This window comes from Pan paniscus, chromosome 2, assembly GCF_029289425.2.
Source record: "Pan paniscus chromosome 2, NHGRI_mPanPan1-v2.0_pri, whole genome shotgun sequence".
In the NCBI taxonomy this organism is placed as follows: Eukaryota; Metazoa; Chordata; class Mammalia; order Primates; family Hominidae; genus Pan; species Pan paniscus.
The window spans coordinates 190,202,518-190,217,738 of record NC_085926.1 but is presented as its reverse complement, the minus strand read 5'-3'; the positions used below and the strand labels follow the sequence as shown (position 1 = coordinate 190,217,738).

Sequence of the window (15,221 nt, the reverse complement as noted above, 5' to 3'; positions counted from 1 at the left end):
GTTATCACATCCTTATTGGAATTTTCACTTGCATCAGATGAATGAATGACTGGCCTTCTCTAAGCCTGCCATTCTTTGCTTATATGACTAAGTTTGATAAATTTTTGTTTAATTGATTTTGTATCCATCTCTCCTAAACTGCAGTCTCGTCAGGGACAGGCACCAGGTTGTGCTAATTTTTGTATCTCCAGCACATTGTAAATATGCAAACATTTGCTGTCATAGTTAAGGAGCGCACTATTCGTTCACTCAGTTATCTTTGGTTATTTCCACCAAAAACAAGATAACCTTGAAATAGTCTAGAATACTCTCACAATAGGATGTTATTTCTTTTACTTCATGCAAGAAGTTTTAATTACTAAAGGCAGCCATGAAAATAATTTTAGTTTGACCTAAAAGGTGGTTCACAGCATAAACACCAAAAATGAAAGTATAATTAGTTTTTTGGACATTTCAGTTTTATTACAGAGGGTAGAAAGTGAAACGAGAGCTTCAGAATTTAAAAGAATTTCAAGTTGTAATAAGAAAATGACAGTAACTGAACTACACTCACATGAGAGATTCTTAGAAAAATGCTTATTTACATAGGCCATTTTTGAAAAAAAAATACAGGAGCAAACTATATGAATGATATTTAATTTACTCATGTTGCATTCCCTGTAATAAGTTGATATTCTTCATAAGTCATTGATCTAGAAAATCAGTTCTTGATGTGAAGATATTTGCTTGAGATTGTAGTGAAAAGAGCATAAGGTTTAGACTCAGGAGGCTTGAATTTTAGTACTGGCTTGGCCAATTAGAAATAATGTGGTTATGGCCAAGTTACTTTATTTCTTTGAGGCTTATATAGCTCATCTGTAAAATGGAGATAATAATTCCACTCTCACAGGTATTGCTTATCAACTACTAAGGGTCATGGGGATTAAACTGGCAGAACATGATTTATATTACATTTCATTTCATAGGGCAGCAGTATACTCAAGACTTGAACACTGCATTTGTCAGGTCATGGTAAATCCCAAATAGTACTTAGTATACTACAATAGCTTGTTATACGTCTCTGTAATGTGTATCCGAATAAAGGCTATGTCTGTACTTGTACCTTGGTGGAACCTAACTAAAGTAGCTCCTGGGCAGTCCAATCAGCTTGTTGTAAATCCCAGTAACATTCATAACTTCAGAGTCACCAGCAATCTGATACGAGCCTAGTGCTTGCTGCATAACACCAGGGCCAATGAGTTAAAATCCAGCTTCCCCAGTAGTTTTCTAGGTGACTCCAGGAACTTATTTCAACACTTCCAGCCTGTTGATTCTATGACTTTATGAAAGCCAGTGCATTACATTAGAGCTTGTCTAGATTTCATTGCTTTCTGAGTTAATTGGGAACTTGAGATTTGGAGTTTTGTTCTTTTTATTCTCTAGCTCTATTGATTTGCCTTGAGAATCATGACAAACATTACTCTCTCCCTGTGGAATGCTAGATAAAAGGCTGTTCTGCAGTGTGACCTGCTTCTCAAAAATCAAATAGATCAATACATTTTGTTCTTCCTATTTTTTTGAAAATCTCCTCTCCCTTCTGTCCCCATATCCTGCATTTAGCTAGAGTCTCATATCATTGGGAAGCCAAATTGCAAAGGTAATACTATGTTTTTTACATTTGTGTTGGAAACTTCTGGTGTAAAGATTATTTGAAGGACAGAGTAGAATATAGCAGCAATTGGGGCATATTTTAGCAGATATCTCAAAGAATTATATTAACCAGATTTCCATTTAAGAATATTAATTGAACATCCACAATGGGCAGGGTGCCCTGTGATCATCAGCATGTCACCAAAGGTAAAATGCAAATATTCCATGATCCTCCTCATCAAGAACTTTCCAGTGTAGAAAGAATGTTGAGGTTTGGAGTATTGATTTTCTAGGTTCTAACTAGTAGAAAATAGGGACAAGAGTGCAAATGGGGAGCAAAGTACAGTTTTATTATTAGTGGCAAGTGTCTAGTAGCTGGAAAAGCTGCAATGCAGAATTCAGTGTTGCTGTAAGACAGAGTGTGGGATTATTTCTGAGTATCTGAATTAGACCTCAGAGCCTACCTGTGGAGAAAGCTGTGTCTGTAAGTGATCCCAAATGTTCTTATGCATTCAGCTTTGTGGAATTTCTCTGGTAGAGCAGGAAAGAAGGAGAATTTCAGGCTTTTATGTGTGCACTGAGATTGAGAGAACCTAGGCTCTGTTTTAGAAGTGCTGACCACGTGGAAATAGGAGAGGAATTCTTTGTCACTATTCAGGCAGTGATATAAAATAGTGCTTCCCCGACTGACCACTCTCCCACCACCTTTTAAACCTAAATAGCCCTATTCATTTTTTACATGGCCCAGTGCATCAAGTTTTGACTAATGAGATTACCTACATCTCATATGGAATAAAGATGTAGGAGGAGCGACTGAAAATCGGTTTCTCTGTTGTGGCAAATAAAGGGGTGACAATTTACCCTTCTAAGGTAAAATGATATTCTCTCCCAACCAGGAGTGATAACATGTGTACACAAATAACCATTCTAACTAAAATCTCCTAAAAACTGAAATCCTATAGCTATTTAATTATATGTGTGTGGAAATTATTTTCAATCCTTTTATGAGTAGAGCTGAATATAAATGATCAAATAAATGCCTGTGCTCAACCTTATCCTTTAACGAAGAGTTTAGTTGCCTCTCTGATGTCAAAAAATTATTAAAGATAATAATGTTTTTGTTTGGAAAGAAAACAAGGTGAATCACAATGTCCTACCCAGAGTGAATCACAACTGACAAAGAACTTTTCATACTGTTATTACTATTATAAATAACATAAATAGTAATAGTTCTTATAGACTGTGGTTCCATATGTTCTAGCCCCAGACTATGGTGGTTACATTCATCTAATATTTTAGATAACATTCAAAAATATGTGTTATACCATTCACGTCATGAAAATTTTTCTCATTCCTGTTGTACCTTTACATTATTTTTCAAAGGCCAGTCCAAGAGCCACTTCATCTGGGAAGTCCCTCCCAGTTTTCCCTCACATACAGCATTTCTTGATTCTAGGAAACACTGTAATACTGCCTGCAAAACATGGTCATCCCTTTTTCAACAGTACAAGGCATCCATTTTATCTGTTTATGTGTATATCTCTCACATCCACTTACCTCATGGGCAGAAATTAAGCTCTACATGTCTCTTCGCTCTTCCTGAGTAATCACATCTGGTGCCTTATTTATAGTATATACTCTCTGCACTCTCTGTGCAATTTCTGTAGACCTGAAACTATTCAAAAGAATGAACTTCTTAATGTGGGAAACAAGAGTAAAATATTAATTCGAGGTCATATTGTTATATGTGTTACAGCTCTCTCTGTCTCTCTAATATATACATATATATATCTAATATACATATATCAGATAAATATTAGATATACAGAATCTGTAGGCATAAAGGCCTATGGAGCTTTTATATTTGACCCAATTAATTGGCCTAGAACTCCTTGGAAGCCACAGTGAAAACAAAGATATAGTCATTTACATACTTACTTTTTGATTTTGGTACATAGTACACTTAGCCACTCCTTAAAGAAAATTTTCAAACATCTCATAGTGGGAGTATGGAGGGACGGCACACAGTGGAAGAGAATCCAAAACAAAATAGCTCTTTTAGCATAAATTATTTTTTGACTAGAGTAATAAGGGGGCATGTTGTGTATTTAAGAATCTAGTAATTTTGCATTCTCTTCTTTGTCATCCAGATTCATTCATTCATTCAGCCAAGTTCATTCACTCATTCATTCATTTACTCAAAAAATATGTGTTGTGTTGAGTACCTACTATGTACCAGGTGTTCACCTAGATATTGGCGAGAAATCTGAGAACAAATGGAGCTTGCATTCTAAGGAATTAATCAGACAATTGTTCAGAAATATTTAGAAGATTGAAAATATAACCTACCAATAAAATACACATTTTACTAACTTATGATTAAAAACACCACCTATCACTTATGAATGTTCTTCAAATGGATGAAGTGACTACCTACAGCAAATGAATAAGTAGTGTGTTCTCTGTATGTCATGGCAGTCAGATGAGTGTAGGTTAATTCTCGTTTCTAATTTACACTGTTATTGGAGATTTATGGAAACAGTTTTGCAGGAAATCTCCAAGTAGACATTTTCATACTAGCATCTGCAGTATAATCAGGAAACGATTACAGAAAGTATGAGGATTTGAAACACTGAAGCCTTTCCACTCTAGGATTGCACAAGGGCTATAGGGAACAGCTTTGGGAGGGCTGAGGCACATATTTGTTATGTTTTAGGTAAGCCCTGGATGCACTGTACTCAGAGGATTACCCCTAATCCTTTCACCTCAGTCCTTTGAGATCGCTGAAAACTGTTTGCCCATGTGTTGCTAAGTGCCCAGGCTGAGGTCACAGTGCGACCTTCAGCAGCATGGAGACATCTGTGAAGTCATTACAGAGATTATGTGTTTAATATAGGGTCTCTCAGAGGTGTATGTCAATGTCAACTTAATGCCAGGCCACAGTATCTCCACACATGAATAGTGTCCTCCAAATTCATGTGTACTTCGAATCTCAGAATGTGACCTTATTTGGAAATAGGCTTTCTACATATATAATTAATTAAGGACCTTGAGATGATGTCATACTTGATTCAGAGTGGGCCCTCCATCCAATGACTAGTGTCCTTATAAAAGAAGGAGAGATGCAGAGATACACAGGTGGAAGGCCGTGTGAAGACAGAGGCAGAGGGTGAAGTTATGTGGCTACAAACCAAAAACACCAAAGATTTTCATTAACCCCCCAAAGCTAGGAAAAGGCAAACTAGGATTCTTCCCTAGAGGATTCAGAGGGAAGATGGCCTTGCTGACATTTTGGTTTTAGAATTCTGGCCTTCAGAACTGTGAGATAATAAGTTTTTGTTGTCTAAGCCACCCAGTTTGTGGTGATTGTAGTGGCAGCCCCAGGAAACTAATATACCCCACACACTGAATGTGAGACACTGCAGAAAGTGTAAGGAAAACTGCACCACAAATTTCTGAGGCCCCATCATTCAGTGTAGTGAATAAGTGGAGAACAGCCTTTCTCTTGTCAAATCCTTTTTGTAATGAAACAGAATTTTCAAGAATAAATAAGACTTCAAAAAAGGCCTAAATTTTACATTTTTAAGACAGACCTTCTGTGGAAATATATCTAAGATATCATGTCAAAGCCTCAAACATTTAAACTAAAAATTACAATATTTTAGCTTATATTATTGCTATTTTTCCTGTTGTTTCTGGTTTTATTCTGCACCTCTCAACGGTCTATTGTCACATCCTAGCTCTTCAACTAACTGATTAACTTTGGCAAGTTACTCTTTCTGCCTCAGTTTCCTCATCTGTCAAATGAGGATGATAGTTCCTAGATATGGGTTCGTTGTGAGAAAAAAATAATATCATAAATGTAAAGCATTCGGAGCAGTATTTTGCACATAAGAAGTGCCTAAATCATGTCAGATACTATAAAAATTTCTGCTCAGCGACTTGAGATTTGCTTTGGAGAGGCACTAGTAATACAACTATTGATTTTACAGTAGCAAAAGACTTATGTGACAAGAAATGAAATTCTGAAAAATATTTTGTAATTACAGATAATTATAATATATATGGAGAGAAAGTAAAATATTGAGTTATTTTCTAATTTTGTAACTAGTAAGTAAAGAGACCAAATACCATGTTTCGTATTTTAAACTCTGAATTCTTGTTACATTTCTTATTTAATGCTAAGCTATGACAAGGAAATAAATGTGTATCTGCTCCATTAACTAACATTTGTTTGGAAAAAAACCTCATTACATTTGCAAAGTAGGATTTACAAAACAAGCTGCCAAAACAGCTGTGCAGTTCTAAAAATAATAATAATGAATCTATGTATAACCCCATCACACTCTCTTTAAAAAAACACATTTAGGCTTCTTTGATCTTTGAAACTGTCTTTTATTTTCATCCAGTTGACATGTTATCAAACATATTTTTTGATTACATGTTATGTTCAGATAGCATTTTTTCAAAACTATCTCTTATGTAAATGTAAATTTTAAAAATATTTCATCAGCCCTGCAGTCAAATGCAAGGCTAAATTGTTTGCATAATTTAATATGCATTAGCTACCCACCACACACATATTATTTTAGAGCTGGAAATCAAATTCAAATCTGGAAGGGACCCTGGAGACTCTCTAGTCCATTTCCTTAATTTAATCGACATGGAAACTCAAGCCCAGAAAATGTAAGTTATTTACCCCATGCCACACAGCAAGATAGTGACAGACCTGTTGTGCTGCCCTCCTTCCTTTTTAACTTTTGTTTTATTGTTTATGATACAGCTGAGTCCTCACAGATTGATCTAGGGGAAATCTCATTCAGGATTTCTGGTGTAGACGCTGGCTTTGCTGCTCACTCACTACGTCATGTACCTCCTGGATAGGACTGTAGGCTCTGAAGCTCAACTGACAGGTGTAATTGCTGACCATATCACTTGCTGGCTGTGAACTTTAGTATCTCTATGCCTCTGTTTCTTCATCTATAAAATGGGGAATATAATAGTGACTACTTCATAGGGTTGTTATTAGAATTAAATGAAATAAATATATGAAATGCTTAGAAAAATGTCTGGCAATTCATTCAATTCAAGCAAGCTATTGATTGTCTTAAATGCTCTCTCTTAGAGTCATTTTCTTTACCTATGAAATGAGAGACATATTTATGTCACAGAGTGGCTGTCTAGGTTAAATAAAGTTCTCTATGGGAATGTACTATATATATACTCATACATTAACCAAGCATGACTTACAAGGTAAAATCAGTATACAAACTGATCATTTTCTTTAACTGTCCTTTAAAAATTTATGCATAAGGAAAATTTTCCCATGTCCATGGATGAAACTCATCATTTTTCTTCAAGTTGTAAAACATTTATTCACTTAATAAGTAAATTTCCCAGCTCAATATGATATAAACACTTCCTTCGTTATTCAAAGGTTATTCATTCCACACTCTCATCCACGATCAGGCCCTAACTGTGACATTCTTGCAGGAAGGCCACCAAAAATTTTAGTCACCTCCACTGCCCAAACCAACCACCATGACTGATATCTTCAGGACTAGTTAGAATATGGAGAGGGAGGAGCAGGAAGGGAACCAGAGAATTGTTACTTGATTGGTACTTCAGTAAGAATCTGGGGGTAGCGCTTACCTACTGTAGTTTTTAAGGGTTTTTTAGAGACTTCCCTTTGTGGGCTCTCCAGCTGAAACTCTGTCCGGTCAGTGATGACTTCTCACCTTCAAACCACTTTTCCATCAGCTCTTGGTTTTCCACTTTCTACCATATGTAGGCTCTTCCTATTAAAGCCTCATTTCCTCTAACCCTGTTCTCTTGCATTGGAGTTTTAAAAGACTCTAGACTGGTTCTTTTTTACCATGTGGCCCACATCTATTCTAGAAGTATTATACACTCATTCTCCTCTGTCTTGACCAGCTTTGGGAATGCCGTTCAGTCAAAATATAGGATGAGCTCCTTGCCCTTGCTTTCTATGTTCCTAGATGGGACTATATTTTGACGTTGGTGTACTGTGCTTCTCAGTACAGTGGGAAGAAGATCAAAAACTCTCCATGGCCCTATTGAAGCCCTTTCTCTAGGTTTTAGATGAAGAAATTACCAAGCCCTACTCTTAAACTTTCTATGTCTTCCTTGTAGAATTTAGAGCAGTGTAACCAATTTCTGTGTTACCTATTTTCAGATTTCTATATTTTCTGGAATAAAATTTTAGAGTTCATATCTATTCCCTGATGCCTTAGTCAAAGTTTGTCATTTAAAAAAATCCTGTTACATACGTAATGTCTATTCATCAATATATGTTAACATAGTGATGATTTTCAGTCTTTAACGTAGGTAAGCTGACTGATTGGTAACAGCGCAAAACCTTTAAAGGAGAAATGTGGCTGGGCGTGGTGTCTCACACCTGTAATCCCAGCACTTTGGGAGGCTGAGGCAGGTGGATCACGAGGTCAGGAGTTCAGGACTAGCCTGGCCAACATGGCGAAACCCCGTCTCTACTAAAAATACAAAAATTAGCTGGGCATGGTGGCAGGCGCCTGTATTCCTAGCTACTTGGGAGGCTGAGGCAGAAGAATCGCTTGAACCCGGGAGGTGGAGGTTGCAGTGGGCTGAGATCACACCACTGCACTCCAGCCAGGGTGACAGAGCGAGACTCTGTCTCAAAAAAAGAAAACGGGGAAATGTATGTGTACGGGATAGGAGCTGCAGGGACTGTGACAGCCAGATCCTCATACAGATGCTGGGCGGTGGACTTCCGTGCTCTGAATACACGCAAGGAGGAAAGAATGTTCACTGTAGAGACCCATGCAAACAGTAGTGAGCACTGCAACATGGTCGTAGGTTCTGCAAGCAATACTCATAGTTACCCAGTTAAAAACAGTAGGAGATTTACCTCTTGTGGACCAAAAACTTCATGTGAATACCCTATAGAGATTGATCAAACAGCTGCCCCCACTGCAGACCAAGCATCATTCTTTGTTTTCCCTTGAAAACCATCTTTGCTGTGTCTCTTGGTTTTGCAATCACAGCAATTATGCATATGGACAGAAATCTTTACAGAATGCTCTCTCATTCAGCCCAATAAAAGTAATAAGTGTTTTATGACTGCTCCTCAAATTTGGCTCTTCTTACCAACTTCTGGCTTCTCTCTTCTGGCCTAGGCATATCTCTAAAATCTGAATAAACTTGAGATAATATTTTCACTTAGAAACAATCTATTCTTTGATAGGGACAGCAGTGAATCATTTTATCACTGCTATACAGGCCAAGAGAAAAATTTTCCTCTGCTGCCTTAAGGTTCACTGAAAATTATTGACAAGAGGCAGATTGAGAGGAAAAAGGCGTATAAATTTGTTTGATCACAGTTTTACATGACATGAAGCCTTTCAGAATGAAGGCCCAAAGAAGCAGGGGAATAATTTGTCCCTTTTTATTCTTAGGTTTAACAAAGTATAGACAGTATCCTGTAGAAATATGATTGGACAGAACGAATATGATTTAATGCTAATAGACTGAACAGGGAAACTCAGTAAGACCTGTCTGTCTAGATTTTTCTTGGCCTTTCTGAGTACGTATTCCTTTCTTCTGAGTGTGGTGAGGACCCTCTCTGGAAAGGGAATCTTATTACCTACGGTTAAACAAGGTAGGTCAGATAATTTTTTCATAACCAGTTTTTGTACAGAAAGGTAGAGGGGGCAAGTTAGAGTAATATGTTAAGGTTTTTGGCTGGCTTCAGGGAAATGGGGTTCTGGTTTCTATCACCCACCTTGGGAAAGAAGGGGTCTAGTTTCTATGGCTAACCTCAGGAAAAATTGGAACTGAGAGGCAGGAGGACAGGAAAAGGACAGAAAAAGATTGGATTCTGAGGCCTTCAGTTGGGGGTGTTGTTTTCTAACTTGCAACAACAACATTAAAATGAGAATCATTTTCTCATAAGGCACCTTGGTTATCTGTGAGTTTATAAGAAATCATAAATTTTAAAATAAGCTGTAACCAAAAAATTAGTGAATCTACACTCTAAAACCTTTTCACAACACATTCAGAACATTGTGATTTGCGCTGGATGATGACTTGAACAAACTTGTCCATTTTACTCAGCACTAAATTTCTAGACTTCATCTAGGTTGTTGTGTAGGCCTGGAACAAACTTGTCCATTTTACTCAGCACTAAATTTCTAGACTTCATCTAGGTTGTTGTGTAGGCCTGGGATTTATCCATTTTACCCATGCATTTCCTCTTGAAGTTGTGCTCTTGTGAGGGAAAAGAAACTTTAGTGCTTACACGTGGACTATATTTTCTGCAGTGACTATACGACTGGTGAATCAGCTCTCCTGTCAGTGAGCATTTGTTTCCACATGTTTGCTTTTTGAACACTGCATATATGAGCCTCTTTAACTCCAAGGCTTGATGATTCTTAATGAATCACTGACTGTTAACATTGATAATCTAGAAAAGTAAGTAACGTTATTCCATCCCTTATCAGTAGGTGTTGGTTTTATGTGGAGTGTTGTGATACATATACGATGCCGTTGGTAATATAATTTATGTTAGTTTCAGATTACAGGGAAACGGGTTCCAATCCATCTCAGTGAGGTGACAGTGAGGCAATATCCTTAGCTGGGAGGTTGGAATGCGGAGTTATCTGAACCATGTGGTCAAGCCAATCTCATGATTTATAATCTTTCATAATTTCCTGGAGAACAACGAGTAAAGTCCAAATTCCTTGGCTTGACATTCATATTTCCTCACATTTTGTCCCCAAAGTACATTTCTAGTTGTTTATCTTACTTATACTTTACTTAACTAAAAAGGATATCTTACCATTCCTTGGGCAAACTCTCTTCATTATTTTTCTATTGTATTTTCCTGTATTGTTTCTACCAATCTTTTTAGTTCCCACTTAGAAAACACCACCTTCACAAAACCTTTTCTAGTCCCAACAGGTAGATATAATTCTAAAGACAAAATTACAACAGATTTTAGTTTGAAGATCCTAATTATTTTTTAGTTATCATTCTAGAGTCAAGCAATTTCGCATTCTATAAAATAGAATGAATATTTCAATGAGCTGAACAGAGGAGTTTGGTTTTACAAACAGAAAAGGGTAGAGGAAAACATATATAGAAAACAAAAAGCAAATTGGTCTTTTCAAAGTTACTTTACTTGCAAAGGTTAATGCAGGAGGAACTTCCTTATCATAGTAGCTAAAACTGGACTGTTTGGGGATGTGAGTTTCTCCTGATTGCTTAAAAGTTCAAATAAACAACTTAGTTTTGGCTTGGTGATGAGGAATTTCAACATGAGTGACTCCATCTTGGTTTGGTCTGTTGGGCTTGGTGCAAGAGCTCAGTCTAAACGAATGGCTTCCTATAAATTTTATTTATCTATAAATAAAGTCTGATTACTTATAGATAGCTCTCATGCCAGGTACTGAACAAAAGAAATAATAGATACTAATCATCTTTAATCTAAAACATTAATATGCAGCTTCATTATCTGTATTATTTGAAAGATCTGTTTTCACTTTGTTAGGATGTATTTTTTTTCCCTTTGAGAACAGTTGAAGGACCTGTCGTAGGTTCTTAAAGCATAATTTAAAGAAACACCTAAACCACGGACTTTGTACTGATGGCATCGTTGGACAAAGAAAATGTGAAGCCTTCCACAGTGATTGATATGAAGGAAACCAGTTTATTTGCAAAAGCTGTATGTTATTAGCAACTTTGTTTCTTTAGTGCCACACTGTGTCCTTGTTATGTCCTTATCTGAACATCAGTCATGCTAATTTGGACAAATGCTTACGTATCCTTAAAGTATTCACATATTATTGGCTTCAACTTCAGAAAAGCCAGGGGATTAGATAGTAGCTCTAAGTAGAAACCATTTCTTCTATATTCTATCTCTCTCTCTCTCTTTCCTCTCTTCTCTGTCCTCTCTCTTCCTCTCTTTCTTGCCAAATTCTTAAACTCTGACTACCCTGGTTTACACCAAATAGTTTTTCTGATTAGCCATCAGTGTGACCACGTTCCTGTTTTTATTACTATGTATCTTCTCTCAAGTGTGTTCACAGGTATAGTTCTTGTGAGGTATATAAACAGCAGGCAAATATGGAATTTTTGAAGTACTTTCTCTGTTATTTATTTTTGGTATGGCTTACTCTACACATTTTATATACATAAATACTTGTCACTGAATTTCTCACTGTAATATTTTGGTAAGTGTGCATATTAAATATGTTATTTTACAAAGATTCTTGCATTGGTGGAATTTTTACTCTGCTCTATCTTGATAGGTAGTAATGTAATAGGAAGATTTATTCTGGAATTTCAGTATATCTCTGGATATAGCAAATAATCTTTATTAACTCTACTTCTTTTTATTTTTCCTTTAGCAGTACCTTTAAAAATAGAGTATAGAGTGTTTATACGATGTTTATACAAAAGATAATTAGGATGTGTTAACCTTGAGGCATCTATTTTAGGTTTTATGTTTGTAAAAATCATCTTCAGCCTGTATAATTATCTGGCTGATGGTGATCAGTCATTACGATGCTGATGACAGGCATTTTTCATTGTTTTCAGTTCTACTTTTTTTTTTTTAATTCACTCACTTAACATCCTGAAGACTCAAATCCTTGAATCAGTCCACTGAGCAGGAAGGACATGTGCAGCAAGCAGACAAACCAATTCCTCAGCTTGCTGTCTCAAGGTTGCAAACACAAATTGAATCCTCCTATCTATTATTTTTGCAAGCATTTTTTAAAGAAAAAGTTTTATGGGAGTGGAAGTAAATTTTCCGAAGCCTTGACATGCCCAGTGTCAGATATACGTCCATTCATTTAATATTTACTGAGGGTGTACCATGCACAAAGCCCCAGGGAAGAATATTTACCACCTTGAGAATGGTTTGCAGTCCAGCTACAGACATGGATGTGCAAACAACCAGTAATGCCAAGAGATGCTGCGTGACTCCTCGAGCTTACATCTGAATGCATCCTGAGCTACTGGTGAGGAAGAACTCTAAATATTGCCTAGCATGCAGGACTCTCTAGAGGCCCCATGTTTGTCTGTGCCCATAACCCAGCTTCAGCCCCAGGGAAACTTGGTCTTTTTGTCTTTATTTTTTAACAAGTTTGTATTTTGTGAAGTTTTCTTCTTTCTCCTTGGATCAGAGTATATTGTATATATTTTCCCTTTTCCACTATAGTGGAAGCTAAAACAGTAGGAATGGCAGTGTCTCTCAATCTCATTCATATGTATAAATACAGAGTGCTTAGTGCAGATGTTTGAATGGATTTCCCCGTTAACACATTTATGTAACAGCATAAGTGGTTCAGTAGCTTTTGTTGGAAGAAGAGATTGATTTTCTTATGAAAGGAGTAAATCCCCTCATAGGGAACACTTTACCCAAAAGTGATAAAACTAACTTGCCCTTAGTTATGTGGGAAGTGTGGCTCTATCCACTTCACCTGTTCTCTTCCTTCCTTGAAACCAATCTTGCAAAACTGATTCTAAAAATTTATTCACCATTTTCTTCTCATCTATCGAAGTTTGAAAAAGAGATGGAGGTTGAGATAGATGACATTTTTTCTTCTGAAACTGGAAGGATTTGTCTATAAAACAGGTTGTGTAAGTGATGGCTTCTCAAATTTAGCAAATCACAAGTCAAGGAGCATCAGACTGGGAAAGGATCTTTCCTTTCATCCATGAATATTTTTACAATGGCTATGATCAGTTGGGCTATTTTTGGGCTCTCTTGGTGATGGAGAGCTCCCTCTCTTTCAATGTGCACATTCTCTGACACACAGGGAAAAATCAAGCAAGTTGGAGCCTTGTGACAGATGAGCCACAGTTATCCTGCCTCATCCCTTTGCAGTTTCTTCTTTGTTTTACTCAAATAGGGAAGTATCATTTAAAAGAGTACCAAGCATATCATATAGTCATAGAGCCCCCTTCTCCATTGTTGAGGATTTATATTCATTTAGTGGAGTGGTTTGTAATTTGCTGGTAATTAGGTTCAATTGTGCCCCGTAATCATGCAGCCGTATTTCACTGGTTACGTTTTATTTTATTTAAAAATGTTTTAAACTAGTTTTTTATCTTCATGAAATGGATTACATTTTTACATAGCAATTTCACAAAATCAGATAATATGAAAATATAACCTCCCCGTCCCCTTTCCTTGTCTGCAATGGAACTAAGTTAGGCTTGAAACGAAATGAGCCTTACTTGAAGCATAGCTACCACAAAAAAGCCATAACAGTTACTGAAAATTCCTAGAATAAACTGTGTCTTTATGAAATGCTTTTAAAAAAAATTTGGATTTGTCTCTGGGTGATTGTTTAATTTTCAGATGACTCCAAGGAACTCGGGCCATTAGTTTTTTAATGCAGCTCTCTGAATTTTCCAGGACTCAACATTATTTTTATTAGTCATTCCTAATATCACTTGGAGGAAAGTCAATATTTTTCCCTCTCCTGTCTTCCCAGAAAACCCTAGAACTGGATAAGAGAAATGAGTAGGACCAGATCAGATTCTAGGCAAGAATCACAATTAGGAGATCAGCTTTGAAGAGCCGTTTTAAGACGTCTCAGTAAACCAAGGAGTCAGTCTGTAGCCTGGGAAATTCTGAATCCTTTGGGATACTTCTTTTTACAGTGCTGCAAAACTAGTGTCCTCAGCTTCTCTACCTCTTCCTTGGGACATATTGTATGTCTTTCAGACTCCTGCATTAAGTTGCCTTTGTGTTTGTTTATAAAACATTCAGATGTGATACATGAGAGTGGACTGATCTAATCTGGGGATGAGGGTTGGGAAAGACTTCCCCCCAAACAGAAATATTTGAATTGATATCTAAAGGAAAAATTAGGAGTAAATTAAGTAAAGGTTGGAAGATACCATTAGTAGAAAGAAGGAAGGCAGAGGTGATAGGGAAAGCTAGAGATAGGCAGGTAGGTGGGAAATGGTAAGTTAGGCTTTGTAGGTTGGATTTCAAAGATGGGTGGGATACGCTGATGGGAGTTTAAGTCAGGAATTCTGAGCCAATCAGACTTTGCCTTGCTATTGTAATGTTTCAGGCTTGCTATTGTAATGTTTCAGCCTTGCTACTGTAACTTCCAGCAAATGGGCTGAGAATCAGATTCACAATAGTTCTGGTTGACAGTACAGCATTCAACAATGCAGATACTTATGTCGACTCAGAAAAAGTTTAATGGGCGAATAACACAGAATACAGGAGAAAAGAATTTGAAGAGTGCTTGAACCTCTGAATTCATACAAAGCCAGCAGATGTACTGGATGTTACTAAATACATGACATGAAGGAGGCTCTGTAGTTTCAAACATGAGGCTTATTCTTCCTTGGTAACCAAAAATGATGCATGGATGTCTTATACAATGTCCATGATATTTCATGCTACAGTTAATGATTTTTAGATGACACTTGGAGAGAAATCTCTGGCAATGTCTAATTGATTGATTTTGGTCCAGTTTTTTAAGAACCATCCTTACTGCAGGGAATGAGGCTGCCTGCCAATATACTATCTGAGAAACTCAGAAGGGCAAGAAAAACCTACATAT

At 36.8% G+C, this 15,221-nt stretch overlaps 1 protein-coding gene and 1 long non-coding RNA gene across 5 annotated transcripts in view; one reads left to right on the top strand and one right to left on the bottom strand.

The window, feature by feature from the left end:
* FGF12 (fibroblast growth factor 12) overlaps positions 1 to 15,221 on the top strand; it is a 589,282-nt gene that overhangs the window by 448,720 nt on the left and 125,341 nt on the right. The gene's annotated exons all lie outside the window — the stretch shown is intronic.
* Positions 3,004 to 15,221, bottom strand: part of LOC130541395 (uncharacterized) — a 51,833-nt gene continuing 39,615 nt past the window's right edge. Inside the window, exons 4-5 of the long non-coding RNA XR_008955442.2 lie at positions 3,187 to 3,304; positions 3,004 to 3,103 (exon numbers count right to left, since the gene is read on the bottom strand). This is a non-coding gene — a long non-coding RNA (uncharacterized LOC130541395). The remainder of the gene's footprint in view (positions 3,104 to 3,186; positions 3,305 to 15,221) is intronic.